Here is a 14483-nt window from a genome sequence, read left to right as displayed (position 1 = left end):
CTATTAATCCATGCACTGAAAAGAGCTAGTACATGTATATACTTAAACCAGCAATGAAAAATTCCGTACAAAAATCGGTACTGAATCATTACTGACGAAATCAGTACTGAATCATTAATGACAAAATCAGTACTAAATCAGTACTGAATCATTACTGACGAAATCAGTACTGAAACAGTACTATCAAAATCAGTACTGTCAAAATCAATACATAAACAGTACTGTCAAAATCAGTACTGAAACAGTACTGTCAAAATCAGTACTGAAACAGTACTGAAAAAATCAGTACTGAATTTATAGAATTAGTAAATGTGCCGTTCTTGTATAACAATAAACAGTACTGAATAAACAGAAAGTATAACATTACAAGTTTTCTGTCTTGTCGAACAGTACTGATATACACGAGGGTAGAAATGTACCAAAAAAAACGTGAGTAAATTCTTGGTAGTATACTTTTTTATAATTTTGTTATTGATAGGGTTTTTCTTTCAAAATAATTTATTTGTTAATATTGACTTTTCTTGTGTTTTAAATAAAACCTTAGCTACAAGGCGATATTCGTTTATTATCATGTCAATTTGAAGTTTTGAACTTAAATCTATACCTAAGATATGATATCAGAATTTGATCATCGACATCTATTTTGTTCAAAATTTTATTGGAAATTTTGCTATCGGTACCAATGATATATTGTTTACCGGTTGATTCAACTCGTGCAACTTATATCTTCAACCTCGATGACATGGAATAATAATGAATCGTCGCTTAACATAAAATTTGAAATCATTTAAAAAACATACTAATCTCTTTTGATTTTAAGACATATCCTGTTGTTCAGTGGTTGTCGTTTGTTGGACGCAAGTTGGATCCAGGTGGGGTTTATTGGTGTTTCTCGTTTCTAGCTTTTTGTTTATATACTAGACCTTTCGTTTTGCCTGTTTTAATTGTTTCATACTAGTCATTTTGGAGCCTTTCGTATCTTTCTGTTCGTAGCAAGCCCACCTCTTTTTATGCATAGTGACTTAGATAGGGAATTATCTCATTGGCACTTTTACCACATCCTCTTCTTTATACAGATGACCTTAGTAAGGTTTTGCAGATCCTCTATGAGTATTTGCTTCATATCAAAGCTTGGGGCATTCATCGGTCCAACACTGTTAAGCCAAAGCCGGAATTCGAAAAGGCACCAGATCTAGAGCTTTGCATAAAGCATAAATACAATTACATTAACTTAAAATAATGTGTAAAATTTTGCAACAGTAAATTTCAAAAACAAAAAATCTGTATTTTCATGCAAGTAACGGAGTTCACTAGGAGAGGCATCGACCCATTGGTAGTAATAACATAAACTGTACTAATTTTTCTAAACCAGATGAGCATTTCGACAACCAATGTCTCTTCAGTTATGCTCGAGGCCAAACAATTAAAAAAAAAAGGACCATTACACGGTGTTTATTCATGGTGTGTAAAGATATACACGATGATCACTATCTGTCGATCTGACTGATATGTGTATGTATATACATATTTTGTTTATCTTTAACAATCGCGATAAAACATATATTAACTTTGTAGGGATGCATTTTTATTTTAGAAATAAGACACAAGTTTTTTAACCACAATCGAAGAGGAAGTAACAGTATAAACTGCTCACAGATTCCAGTGAAAATATACAACGAATCATTCAAGTATGTAGATACAATATGTCTCAACTTGGTATCCACATTGTTAATTTGTAAAACAAAGTCGGGTACTAAAAGTGACAGAACTAGTACTGCAAACAAGGAAGAATTGTATATTTAAAAAAGTCATTACGTGTACATGGTGTAGTTTATTTTAACGTGTTTTATTTTCAGTTCAATAATGCAATTCCGATTCGCACTTTCAAATTTGAACTAGCTCCTAGAAATTTTGCCGATATATTTAGCAGATTGTCACTCTTTATAGCAGTGACGGCTCTAAAATGAGGACTTTTTAAAGCCCTGCGGAATGGCGGGTTGCCCTAAAGTGATCAGTTTGTCCGTCCGTCCGTCCGTCCGTAACAAATTATGCCCGCTCTATATCTAGAGAACTGTTATAAACTTATAACTTATACTTGTTATACTTGACATGTATTTAAAGAAAAGAAAAAAAGAAGGTGTGTTACAATGTATGTACAACTTCCTAGTTCAAATGTCAAGGTCAAAAACTTTGGTTTCAATTGACAATCCTATATGTCCTATGGTAAAGATACATTTTTGTTTACCACATGTTATCTACAGCAGGGCCCACAGAGATGGCTTTCATCTCAATGATGTCTAGTAATCCCTCTTTTGTGTTTTGAGCAATCACTAAAGAACTAAAAGACTAGAAATACAAGATCAACAAAATAGAGGATTTTGTCGTGAAATCTATTCTCGTCTACAATGTTGGAAAGTATCCCTTGTTTGATGTGCACAGAGACCAAGTTGAGCGACACAGGCTCTAGTTTAAAAAAATCCGGGGTACACCAAAATAAATAGTTTTAACTTTAAAAAAAAAAGAAAAAAAAGTAGCATACAATGAAGTTGAAAAGATTATGAGTCCCTTGCACTATGTACTAAAGAACGTTTTATAAAGGATCCAATATTTTTTAATTACACTGAAAAGTTGTGGAAGAAATTTTTCCGAACAGAAAATTGTCATTGAATTGAAAAGAAATATCTTTGATCTACATTATTATATGCTTTGGTGATTTATTGGGAACATATCATGTTCTTGTCCTTCACTAAATAACTGTTGTAAACTAGAAAAGACATTCTTAAAGTCAAGAAGTCCTCTTTTTTTATTAAAATTTTCATTCAAACCCGGACCATTTGTTTAAAAACTCGGACGGTTTCACTGTTGCGCACGAAAAACCCGGACAATATTAAACAATGATTTTTTTTTTGTTAAATACAAGGAAATTGCCTATAAAGTATTCAAAATAAGACAGGTAGTTAAAAACTATCATAATTATGAAATATCAGTTATTTCATCTTATCTCATGTTTTATCACTCGAAAAAAAAAGAACTTAACTCGAAAACAAATGAACCGATTCATTTGATAAACCACGTCCCTAGCCGGATACTATTCCTACCGTGCTTTAAATTTTACACAGTAACTCCGTAATATTGAATAAAAACAGAAACGGTCCAGCAAAAATTTGTTTTAATACATTAAGAATTCAACGGCGATTTCCACACAGGTTAGGCAGATTTGTTACAGATTTGTAATGAATATACTTATTAGGTTCATTATTTTAAAACGGTCTTTTTAAAACAATTCTTTTTTCAGTAAAATCACTTGAAAAATAAACTGATCATTTATACAATGATAAAAAAAATTTGCACGCCGGACTTGCATTTCGTCTTCAAAAGAGTCAATAGTGACACTCAAATCAACAAAAATGTTGCATAGAGTACAAAGTTAGGACCGGGGCAATATCCATTTTTATTCAAGGGACTTCAGCTTTTCATCGATTTGTTTCAAATTAATATCTTTGATTTACTAATTGTATCTAAATTACAATAAGTCTGAAATAACAAATATATAGACTCGATAATACATTTCATGAATTATAGATAAATCTAGTCTATATACCTATCTTTAAGAAATATATATATTTTTTTTGGCTTGTTGATACTAACCAGCATCGTTGAAGTTCGAAAAAGCTAGACCTGTTATAGCTACTGTTTATAGTTTGAACACATGAATGTGTTAGGTCACCAGTTATTAGAAGTAATTTTAAAATGAATTATAATGTTTGTTTTAGAGATGGCTGATGCAATTTATGAATGGAAACATGCTTTCAAAAAGAATAGAGTAAAAATCGTTAAAGGCTTGGCAAATCCTGATGCAGTTGCAGGTCAACTTTTTCAGTCAGCAATTTTTAATTCCGAAATGCACGAATTGATCGTAGTAAGTAAAAAAAGCATACACAATGGAAGAAAAAAAGGCAGAAAATGAAATACATATACATGAAATGTTTATTATTGAAAGAGAACTATTGCAATTGAACAACATGTTCAACTTTAATGTTTCATCTCCTAAAATCAATTAATTTGAAGTATGTGATTTGAAAGAGAGGAAACATAAATTGTTACGTATAAACGTTTTCCCATTTAAGTAATAAACTAGAATAAAATAGACAAAAAACAATGTAAAGCATTTAACATTTGCACGTGGTTAAATATGTCAGAACGTGTTCTCTTTTCGATACATACTTTTATATACTGTATTATTATGCACTATATTGGCATATCATTCACCTACATTTGTGTATTTTAAAAGGTTAAAAGACGAATTATTCATCATTTATGGGGTTAGCCATTCTTATCTTCGTTTTCTTCACTTGTAATTATTGTTTATTCACGAATTTTCATCATTCAAGCAAATGGAAGAGCGAGAACAGAAAACGAGAAAAATTTTGGACACTTTAAACTATCGAGGTAAAGACGGTGTGGCTGCACTACATGATGCTCTTATGGAAACTGAAAACAAGGATCTTGCAAACGTCCTCGCTCCATACGTAATAGCAGTTGCAAAAATAGCAAGCAAAACTGAACCCAATGGTGAGTAAGTTCGGTTTTAGAATATAGACTTAATGGTATACGACACAGTAATGACGTTACTAACGTAAAATGGTTCTATCGCGACGTCAAACTGTGACAAATCGAGAAAGATGCAGTTTTCGACTGATTTTTATCACTTAGACTGATCTAACTTTAAAACAAGTTTATGGACACCTCTCTCATGAAATGACAATACGTCTAAATACGCTTAATATTATAGATGAATAATTTTTTATAAATGTACAGCAAAACATATGTTTTTAGTTGAAAAATCATGACAAAAGTTACTAATTATTTACTGAGAACTGATACATGTATATAATTTAGATCATATTTTGGTAAAAAAAATATTTCAAATGTTTTTACAAAAAAACTCACCAGCGTCAATCTTAAATCAAAAAGTTAGGTATGTCTATCCAAAGAAAAGAAATGTAAAACCAAAATATTTTGAGTAAATGTCTCAAAGTTCGACACTATTAATCTCTTTAAGAAGCACATGAAAGTATATTTCTAAAAGAGGCAAACCAAATGGTTTGAATTAAGGTCTTTCAAAGTGTCAAATTAAACAGTGAAAGAGATAAAAAAAATAATGGTTGTATGTCCTTTCATACGTGCTTATGACATACTGGATTAATTGAGGTCAACAAATAAGATTGCCCTGGTAATAGACGATTTTCGTTCCTGCTATAAATCCTTTTGATAATTGTAACATTTCAGTGGTAGCGAGAGCTGTTCGACGTTTCAAAAAAATTAAAATGCATGTCTTAAACTTCATTTACAAAACAGTTAAAATCAGTCTGACAACTTTTGGAATAAGGTTAATAAATTGGTTTTAATCTGCAGAATTCATTTCCGGTAGCTATAGGCAAATATGACAAATTTAACCAAATTATGGCCATACTCATCGTACGGGTTTCTCGTTTAAAAATGTGTTCAATGTCACCACAAGCCAACCAGCATGGCCAACATGGATTAAGATAGAACAAATTTAAATGCAGTTTTTGGATTATATCTGAAACTAAAGCAATAACAGTAAATCTGACAATGGGTTACAATGTTCATCAGATTTAGATACATCAGGCCTGAAAATGTCAGACGAATCAGACAACCCGTTGATGGATTGCTACCCTTGAATCGGTTAATTTAAGGAAACTTTGTATTTTTTGTTATGATCTTCAATAGTATTATAGATAGAGATAAACTTCTAACAACAATAATGTTCAGCAAAGTACAAGTAAGTTAATATAATACCAATACCAACACCAAATTATTTATTATAGTGACATGTGTTTTATGACAATAAACAATATTTCAATAAGCAGTTGTAATAACATGTATCAACACCCGGCCCTTTGGACCTATATGTCACTTTAAGCATTTATACATAAAAAATAATAATCATTTAACAGCGGACAAAGTTAGAATTTATGTGTGATTGTTCCTGTACAAAAAGTGTTTTCTTTTATTTAATGCATTGTTCAAAAATTTAGCAGTTTTTCTAGGATATTTGCAGATAAGAAGTTTAAATTGTTCATCTTTAGAAAGGTCTTCAAAAGAGTGTTCTATATCCAATATAAGTTGATTTCTTAAATCTCGGTAAAGGACACAGTCCATCAGGAAGTGGCGTTCATTTTCAACATCACGTGAGTCACATATTTTGCAAATGCGGTCAGCTTCTGCTTCTCCGACGAACCGTCCGGTTTCGATCCCCAAAGGAAGTATGCTGCATCTAAATTGTGCCAGTATAGAACGTTCAGAACGAGAGATGTTCAGTCCAACATATGTTTCACATTTATATTCTGAATTGAATGTTTTAAATGTCCGCAATTTCGGAAAGTTTGTAATAGAGTTTTCCCATTCAGTGGAACACAACATGAAAAGTCTGTCTTTTACAAGAGAAATAACACAAGTTTGTTTTTGGTGGAAATAATCTTCCAAGTCCATGTGTGACAAAATAAGTTTAATATCTGATGACCAATTGTTCACACACCGTTCAAGGTCCCAGTTGAAAACCTGTTTACATACGCGTGAATCATCCATTCGAATAAGCTTGTTCCATAGTGAAATTATATTGTACCAGTGTCTTTCTTTACATGGCAGCCATCCAACATCACCATTTGTAGCAACTTTGGGGGAGAATTTATGAACACCTAAGAAATAACGAATGGCTTTGTTTTGTACCAAGTTAACACATGCATAGTCTTTAAAACCCCAGACAGATGAGTTATAGTCTAAAATCGGTACGACACATGAGGTAAACAGCTTTTCAAATGTCTTTTTTTCCAAAATTCTTAAGATTATGAATTTTTGAAATAATTCCACCGAGTGCGCGCCCTCCAGCTTCCGACAGTCTCTCTGCATTCACTTTGTAGTCTTTAAATTTATGGAACATACCACCCAGATATTTGTACTTGTCGACAGACTGTAATGAATTTCCTTCAATTTTAAACTTGTACATTTTTGTATTCTGATCGTTTTATACGAGTTTGGCGGAAATGAACTACTTTCGATTTCTCAGTGTCAATAAGGACTCGCCATCGCTTACACCAGTCATGTACTTTGTTCAACATCTCTTGCATGTCATTTTCATTTGGTGAAATTAACACTATATCGTCAGCATACAACAGTATCGATACATATGAGTTTCCTATGCTAACACCTAGGTCAAGGTCTTTAACTTCCTGCACTAAATCATTTATGAAAATGGAGAAAAGTGTCGGCGAAAGATTATCGCATTGTCGAACACCGGAATTACAACTAAACCAATCCGTCAAAGTATCATTCAAACGAATACAAGCGGTAGTATTAAGGTGGCACGGTAGTATTTCCTGGCCCATAGGGATAATGATAGCCTTTTTAGAATTTTCACCACTTTCTAACACTGCAAAAAAATCTACATTCACACTTAACTGAAGTACTTTCATTTTACTACTAGTATTCAGAAATGAATTTGAATATGTATCATGACCGTTTACTTTTTTTGCTATTTTTAGAAACCTAAGGCCACTAGTAATTTTAGGTCTTTTATGGTGCAGTGAATACAAAATTTAAAAAAATTCTCAAAAATTCATTTTCATCTGTATGTAAAATTATTTCATATTTTTCTACACCTGAATCATCTCTCAGTTTGGGAAAGTATGTTCAGTTGATACTGTATTTTTTGTCCAATCACACTGTTTAGATACATTTACCTAAGTAGGGTACACAAAAGAGCAACCTAAATTCTGGAATGCAAATACTACCGTGCCACCTTAACGTATATGCTTTTGATAGAGTTATAAATTTTCCCATCGATTTTATCTAAAAGAAGCTTGTACAGTAGCATATCTCTATCAACAAAGTCAAATGCCTTTTTTAAATCTATAAATGTTGCAAACGTTTTCGGACAGTTCCTCACAATTGCATTATTGTGAAAATATGGTCTTCACATGAACGATGCACACGAAACCCATTTTGTTCGTCTGCTAACATCTCGTTTGTTTCTAAATAAGCAGATAGTCGGCTATTTATAAACGCACTATATAGTTTTGAGATACAAGAGAGCAAACTTATTCCACGATAGTTAAGCAGACTTCGTTCATCGGATGTTTTGTCTTTAAGAATTGGACAAATTATTTCCAGATTGATTGAATAATGCTAGTTTCAAATATTAGCACGCTTATCACAGATTCATATTTCAAGACTTCATACGGTATGCTATCGATTCCACAATCCTTGCCATTTTTTGCCCCAAGTATTAAACGCCTGTTTCATCGATAGTTATATTTGTATTCAGATCCGGGGTTTTATCATATAACGGGTCAATCATACAGTCTTCTAAAGAAGACTTATGTGATAATACCTGGCTATGAAAATTGTCATTTAAACTCCGCCGTACTATTGTCCATGTTGTAAATATTATGAAAATCTGTTTTCCATCTGTTAAGCACTGATTCATCATCTGTTAGTATTTCGTCGTTTGGACCGTATACTTCCATGGGAATGTTTTGTACTTTTCGGGGTCCTACTTTTTTTATTTTGTCCCAGAAATCATTAGGATTCGATGTAACCATATTATCGATTTTCAAAACAAAAAGATTGTCGGTAATGACGTTCACATTGTCTTAATTTTCTATCAAATGACTTTTGTGCATGTTGAAATTCCTCCCGAAATCTCCTTCTGGTAGATGATCTTCCTTTAAACTGAGAAATTGTTTTTCCTTTAGACGCATTGCGTTCCATAGTTGTCCGAGTTCTTCATTCCAGAAAGGTTTAGAACTTTTATGTCGTTTTCTTGTCTTTCTACTTGCATCATATATTGGAATTTTACAGTTCATTTCATCGACTATCAAAGTACAAAGATCCAAATAGATATTATCCACGTGACTTTGAGTCTCCCTTGTGGTCTCAATACGTTGAATTAAAGTTTGAAGAGCTGCTTTCTGTAGATCAGATCCAAAAAAGTCATTAGGAATCGATTTAAGCCTGAAGCGTTTGGACTTATCTATTTTCGGATATATTAGTTAATGTTTTAAATTCTGCCAATAGAATAGAATGATCTGGGATTTTACTCCTTTCATCTAAAAATTGGAAAAGATTGTTTTGCTCGATTACAGATCGGGTAATAATAACTTGGAATGAGGAACACAGTTCGAGAACGTCACGAGGAACACACATATAATCAGCCACGGATTTCCCTCTATCTGATATACAAGTGAAATTGTCTTTATTCGAGTCGTATCTACCGTTTGAAACACACGTTTTTTATTCATTCAAGAACTCTAAGAATGATTTCCCATGTTGATTGACTGTTTTGTCGATCGTGGTCCTGCTTCGTATTGAATCGAAATCAGAAAAGTCATTTAGTGTACCAATTCGTGAGTTGAAGTCACCACAGATGACAATAACGTCACTTTCACTCTGATCATAAATATTAAGCAGTAAGTGTGAAAAAAGTTTTGTGAATTTCGGCCCCTTACAGAACCTTCCGGTGGCAAATAACACGAAAAGACGGTAAAACTAAAGTCTGTTGATTTGGACGTAAATTTTACACAGAAAAGACCTTCAAAACTGGTATCGACCACTTCAAAATTGTAATCATTTAAAATTCTTTGTTTTATAAATAATCCTACGCCACCTGAGCCTTTCGGTGCATCACGATGAATAAGTTTTCTATTAAAGCCTTTCCATATATATCCGTTTATGTGCAAATTGTCACCTGCAATAAGATGTGTTTCACACACACTAAAAATATCAGCATCGACGGCTTCCACTATTTTAGTCCTTCGAAGATTGTTGTTAACGTGTTAACGGTCCATCCACAAACGTTTAAATGACCTAGTTTTATCGCTCCATTGGGCCGGGGTACACACTAACTGTGATTGATCGGAACATCGACTTCGCTGTCTTCGTTTTTTTTTAGTTTTTCGCAATATTCTGCCGTTTCCCGTTAATCTAAACTGATTTCCCTGTGGGAGTTCACGAAGTATTGCCCGAGTATTATTCTCTATTAGTCTTTCAATTCTTGATTTCGCGCCCTGAATAAAGCCCACAATTGTCAAGTGACCGACCCCTTAAGAAGTTATTACCCTTTATTGTAATGTTTTGTTAATTTTAGTAATCTTTTACAAAAACCTGCCATTGAAATAACACGAACAACTGTGACGAATTTAACCAAACATGGCAAAACTATTCTCCGCTTAATCTACTAGAATTAAATTACCCCTATTTTTAACGGGATATCTTGATTGGGAAATGTAACCGATGACCTTGTCGTTCAACAAATATGACCGCCATATATAAAATAGAACAAATGAGTTTACTATAGACGTCTAAGGAAACATTATTCAAAAACACCCAATTTCAAATGGTCACAACTTGAAAACTAATTTCAATAATGATAAGGGGTCTCCAGTTGCAATTGTCAGACTACAATGGTATGAGCGGTTTTTTTCAACTTCACTACTGGGCCTGAATCTTTATTAGGGTTCTAATACTATTAATTATGATTTTAAGTAGATACAGGTGAGCAACATGTACACAAGCTCTTGATAGCCTTTAGTTTAGTATCTTATCATACTTCGTCAGCCCTTTGTGATGCGGCTTCTCGCGGTGAACAAATTTGTTTTTACACAATACGTTCCTCGAAAATTAAGTATTGTACATTTATTTGGGAAAATTAAGCGTGTACTCGTTTTGGTCAGTAACGGACATGAACATATGAGTATTTAGACCACATATAATTTTTTATTTCACATGAATTTAAACTTCCTGTGTGGACGAGACTGGCGTATTAAATTTTAAACCTGGTGCCTTTTGTTAGCTATTATTCGTATGTTTCTCTGTCCTATATGTTCTCCTATTTATTTGTATTGTGATCCTGTCGTATCGTGTTAATGTTATATTTATCATTGCCATTAAAGCGGGAGGTTTGGCATGCCACAAAACCAGGTTGAACCCACCATTGTTTTCTACCAAGTCAGGAAAATTACCATTGTTATATTATAGTTCGTTTCTGTGTGTGTTACATTTTAATGTTGTGTTTCTGTTTTGTCGTTTGTTTCCTCTTATAATTGAGTGTGAATTCGCATTGCTATAAGACGTGTCACGGGACTTTTCTATCCCAAATTCTTGTATTTAGTTTTGATGTTATATTTGTTATTCACATCAAATTTTGTCTAATGCTTAGTTCGTTTCTGTGTGTGTTACATTTAAATGTTGTGTCTCTGTTGTGTCGTTGTTCTCCTCTTATATTTGATGCATTTCCCTCAGGTTTGGTTTGTAAGCCTGCTTTAGTTTTTTTTCTATCGATTTATGAGTTTCGAAATACTACAGTTGCCTTTATTTTCCAAGTTCACAAAGCTCTTTCGTCAAATTCAAAACGGATGAACAGTTACCAAATGTTAATTTTAAGGACCAAATGTATATGTTAGGATCATATGAGTATATACGCATATAGTTATGACCATACGCGATCGGTCCAAAGAGCTATTTGGTCCGGATCACAAGCTTAAAACAACTCCATAGTGTTTTATTTTACAATATTCGTCAATCGTCCTCTGCTCTTCAAATCAACACAACTGGTTCAGCATGTTCAGTCTATTCACATGTTAGAAATAAAAACATTAAATATCATTATACAGATAGTTTTTGTTCACGTATTATTTTTCTTTTCTCTCAAATTGAAGCGTATTAGGGATATTAAACCATTTGGTTCGATGTCCTTTTATAAAAGATTTGTTTTCTGCTTACATATTCTAAATAAGCAAATTATCTGTAAAGTATGATTGCTTTTTGACCATACTCTTTAATCTTTTGATTTGAGATGCATGACCGTTTATTTCGAAATTGAGGTCAAGATTAAAGTGTTTAATTTCAATCATTCATTGTACATTTGTCTAAGGTTCAGATAAGGTAGCAGACCTCCCTTGTCAAAACACTGATTAAGATGTCTACTTCACCGGTAATTCGGTCTTGTCAGAAAGAATATAGATTTTTACAATAAAAGGTATTCATTCCTGTTACCGACTATGGAGTAACATTCTTATGTTCAGGCATAGGTACATCTGTTAATTGTTACATTTAAGGAGGCTCGCGGGTACAAAAATTTCTGCAAAAAATTAAACATTTGTTTTTTCATTACAAATTTTATTTATTACACTATTAGAAATTACTTTATGATATGGTACAAACATCAACCAAAACAATCAATTCGGTTTGGCCCCAGATGACTTTAAAATTTTTTATATCATTGAAAAATCTCCAAATTATCTCCCTTTTGTGCAAACATGCTATTTTTTTGCATTAAAATTGAAATATCTGTTTTAACACATCGGTGACCTAAATTTTTTATTATTGTTTTCAAATGAGCTGTACATAAACTAAATAATTGTAAAATTTAGGCGATTTCTGTAATTAGGTTATTTTTTTATTTCGACATTTCTTCTATTTCTCCTATTATTTCAACAGAAAAAAAGGACATTAACAAGAAAATATGCTTCTTTCGGAGGCAGATTGTGAGCTTAAATAAACGGTGACCCCATTTTTTTATTTCATTTTTCTATTAAGTATATGATCAAGTTTATTTATAAAAAAAATATAGAGAAATCCTATATTAAATTTTATTTTATTTATACATGTACCCGCGAGCCTCCTTTATTACGTTTAACTATGTTGTTATATGCATATTCTGTTTTTATTCTATGAAGAATGGCCTCCGAGTAACTTAGAGGACATAGCGATGACGAAGGAGCACGTAATCAAAATAAAAGATAAAAACAGTCCTTGGTTTGTTCACGAATATGGAAAAGAAGTAAGATATAGTAGGTGCTTGAAGAATAACCATGCATTTATATTATTTGTGTGTGTGGAATAGGTTGGCATATGTTGAGCTACTTGATGCTAGTAAGGCAACAAAATAAGTTTTCTTACATATTTATTTACTTTGAGACACTACATTTCTTCAGTTCAACCGATAAAGTTGGTGGAATTTTACACTTTTCGAGAATATTTCGACAGAACAAATACTTTATTAGATATACTAAATCATGTACTTTCAAAGTTCAATTGGTGTGTAAACGTACGGAAGCAAGTTTTGGCATAGCATAATCATATTTGATCTTTACAACTTCAGAGATTATATTATCAAACAAGCAGATGAACAGAATATTTTCCGTTGGTATCCTATATATATCTATTTCAATATGTTTTATTTTGCCATTCTTTAGAGTACTATTAACAAATTAAGAAAAACGAAAGGGCAGTACTAGTAACACAAAAGCTTTTAACATGTTTATATCGAAATTTGTTCTTTCCATAAAATAAATTTAGTCCAATCTTGGCTATATTTATAAATTCAGTCTACGAGTTGATTCGTTATGCAAATCATTATGCCTGTAGTTCTGATGTCATTCTTTTGAATTTTGCAGTCCGTTTATGACATGAAGGGAGAGTGTCGAGGAAACGTTTTTATTATCAACAATATATCATTTGGTAAAAATTATGCAGTTAGGACAAGTTCTACTACTGATGCAAACAACCTGACTCAATTGTTTAAGGAACTTCACTTTACTGTTACAAAATGGGACAATTTAACAGCGAAGGTAATATATACCATATTGATGTGTTTATAATACCATAATTTACTCAATGGCTAGTGCGCATTTATAGACAAAGAATTCGCTAAAATATATTTCCCGACTTTAACGTTTCTTAACATTGTTGGGTTGAATGACCTATTGAATGAAATATCTATAATTAATACAGTCAATCCAGTTTTCGCAAAACACAACTTTGGCATGACCGTAATTGTGTCATGATTGAACTATCGTATAGCATGGTCACCAATAATTTTGGTATGCCTCAAATATATATATGTAGCTTAAATGATTCAAAATATACAAAACATTTTAAAATGCAGTTGGTCGGGCTTCGAGCAATCAGAAATATTTTTGATGATAAAATATTTACAGTTTAACACAAAAATCCTTTACACACGTATCGGTCATTTACAAAATTGTAAAACCCGAGCAGTGAAATGGTAGACTTATAGTTTGGTTTTGACTACGTTATGGCCAAACTATTGTTAGTTTTTGGTTAATTAATGAGTGACTATATTAATGTGAGGTAGCACGCGAAGTAGACCATATGTCGATTTGATGATTTCCGATTGGATGGGAACCACAAAACTAAAAAAGCAAAACAATCTAAGATCAAAATCATGGTGTCAATAAGAGATAATTGTGTTCACAACTTATTATACTGTTATTTGTCTCGAGCTCGAATTTACATAGATAAAAAATACCTTTGACTGGGACTTTCAAAGATCTACTTAAAAGTACAAATTCCTTTACTCGCAAAAATATTCAAATAACTAAAACAAAAGACAACACGATGTACGGTTCTAGGTTCGACAGATTGGTCAATATCCTTAA

General features: G+C 32.5%; 1 long non-coding RNA gene across 1 annotated transcript; it reads left to right on the top strand.

Moving 5' to 3' along the window:
- The first annotated feature begins 3790 nt into the window (after nucleotides 1-3790).
- Nucleotides 3791-13646, top strand: LOC143083874 (uncharacterized). The gene is made up of 4 exons (XR_012980927.1): nucleotides 3791-3919; nucleotides 4392-4572; nucleotides 12759-12862; nucleotides 13479-13646. It is a non-coding gene; the product is annotated as an uncharacterized LOC143083874 (long non-coding RNA).
- The last annotated feature ends 837 nt before the right edge of the window (nucleotides 13647-14483 follow it).

This window comes from Mytilus galloprovincialis, chromosome 1 (assembly GCF_965363235.1).
Source record: "Mytilus galloprovincialis chromosome 1, xbMytGall1.hap1.1, whole genome shotgun sequence".
NCBI lineage: Eukaryota > Metazoa > Mollusca > Bivalvia > Mytilida > Mytilidae > Mytilus > Mytilus galloprovincialis.
Note: the sequence above shows the minus strand (reverse complement) of the source record. Positions and strands in the feature narration are given on the sequence as shown.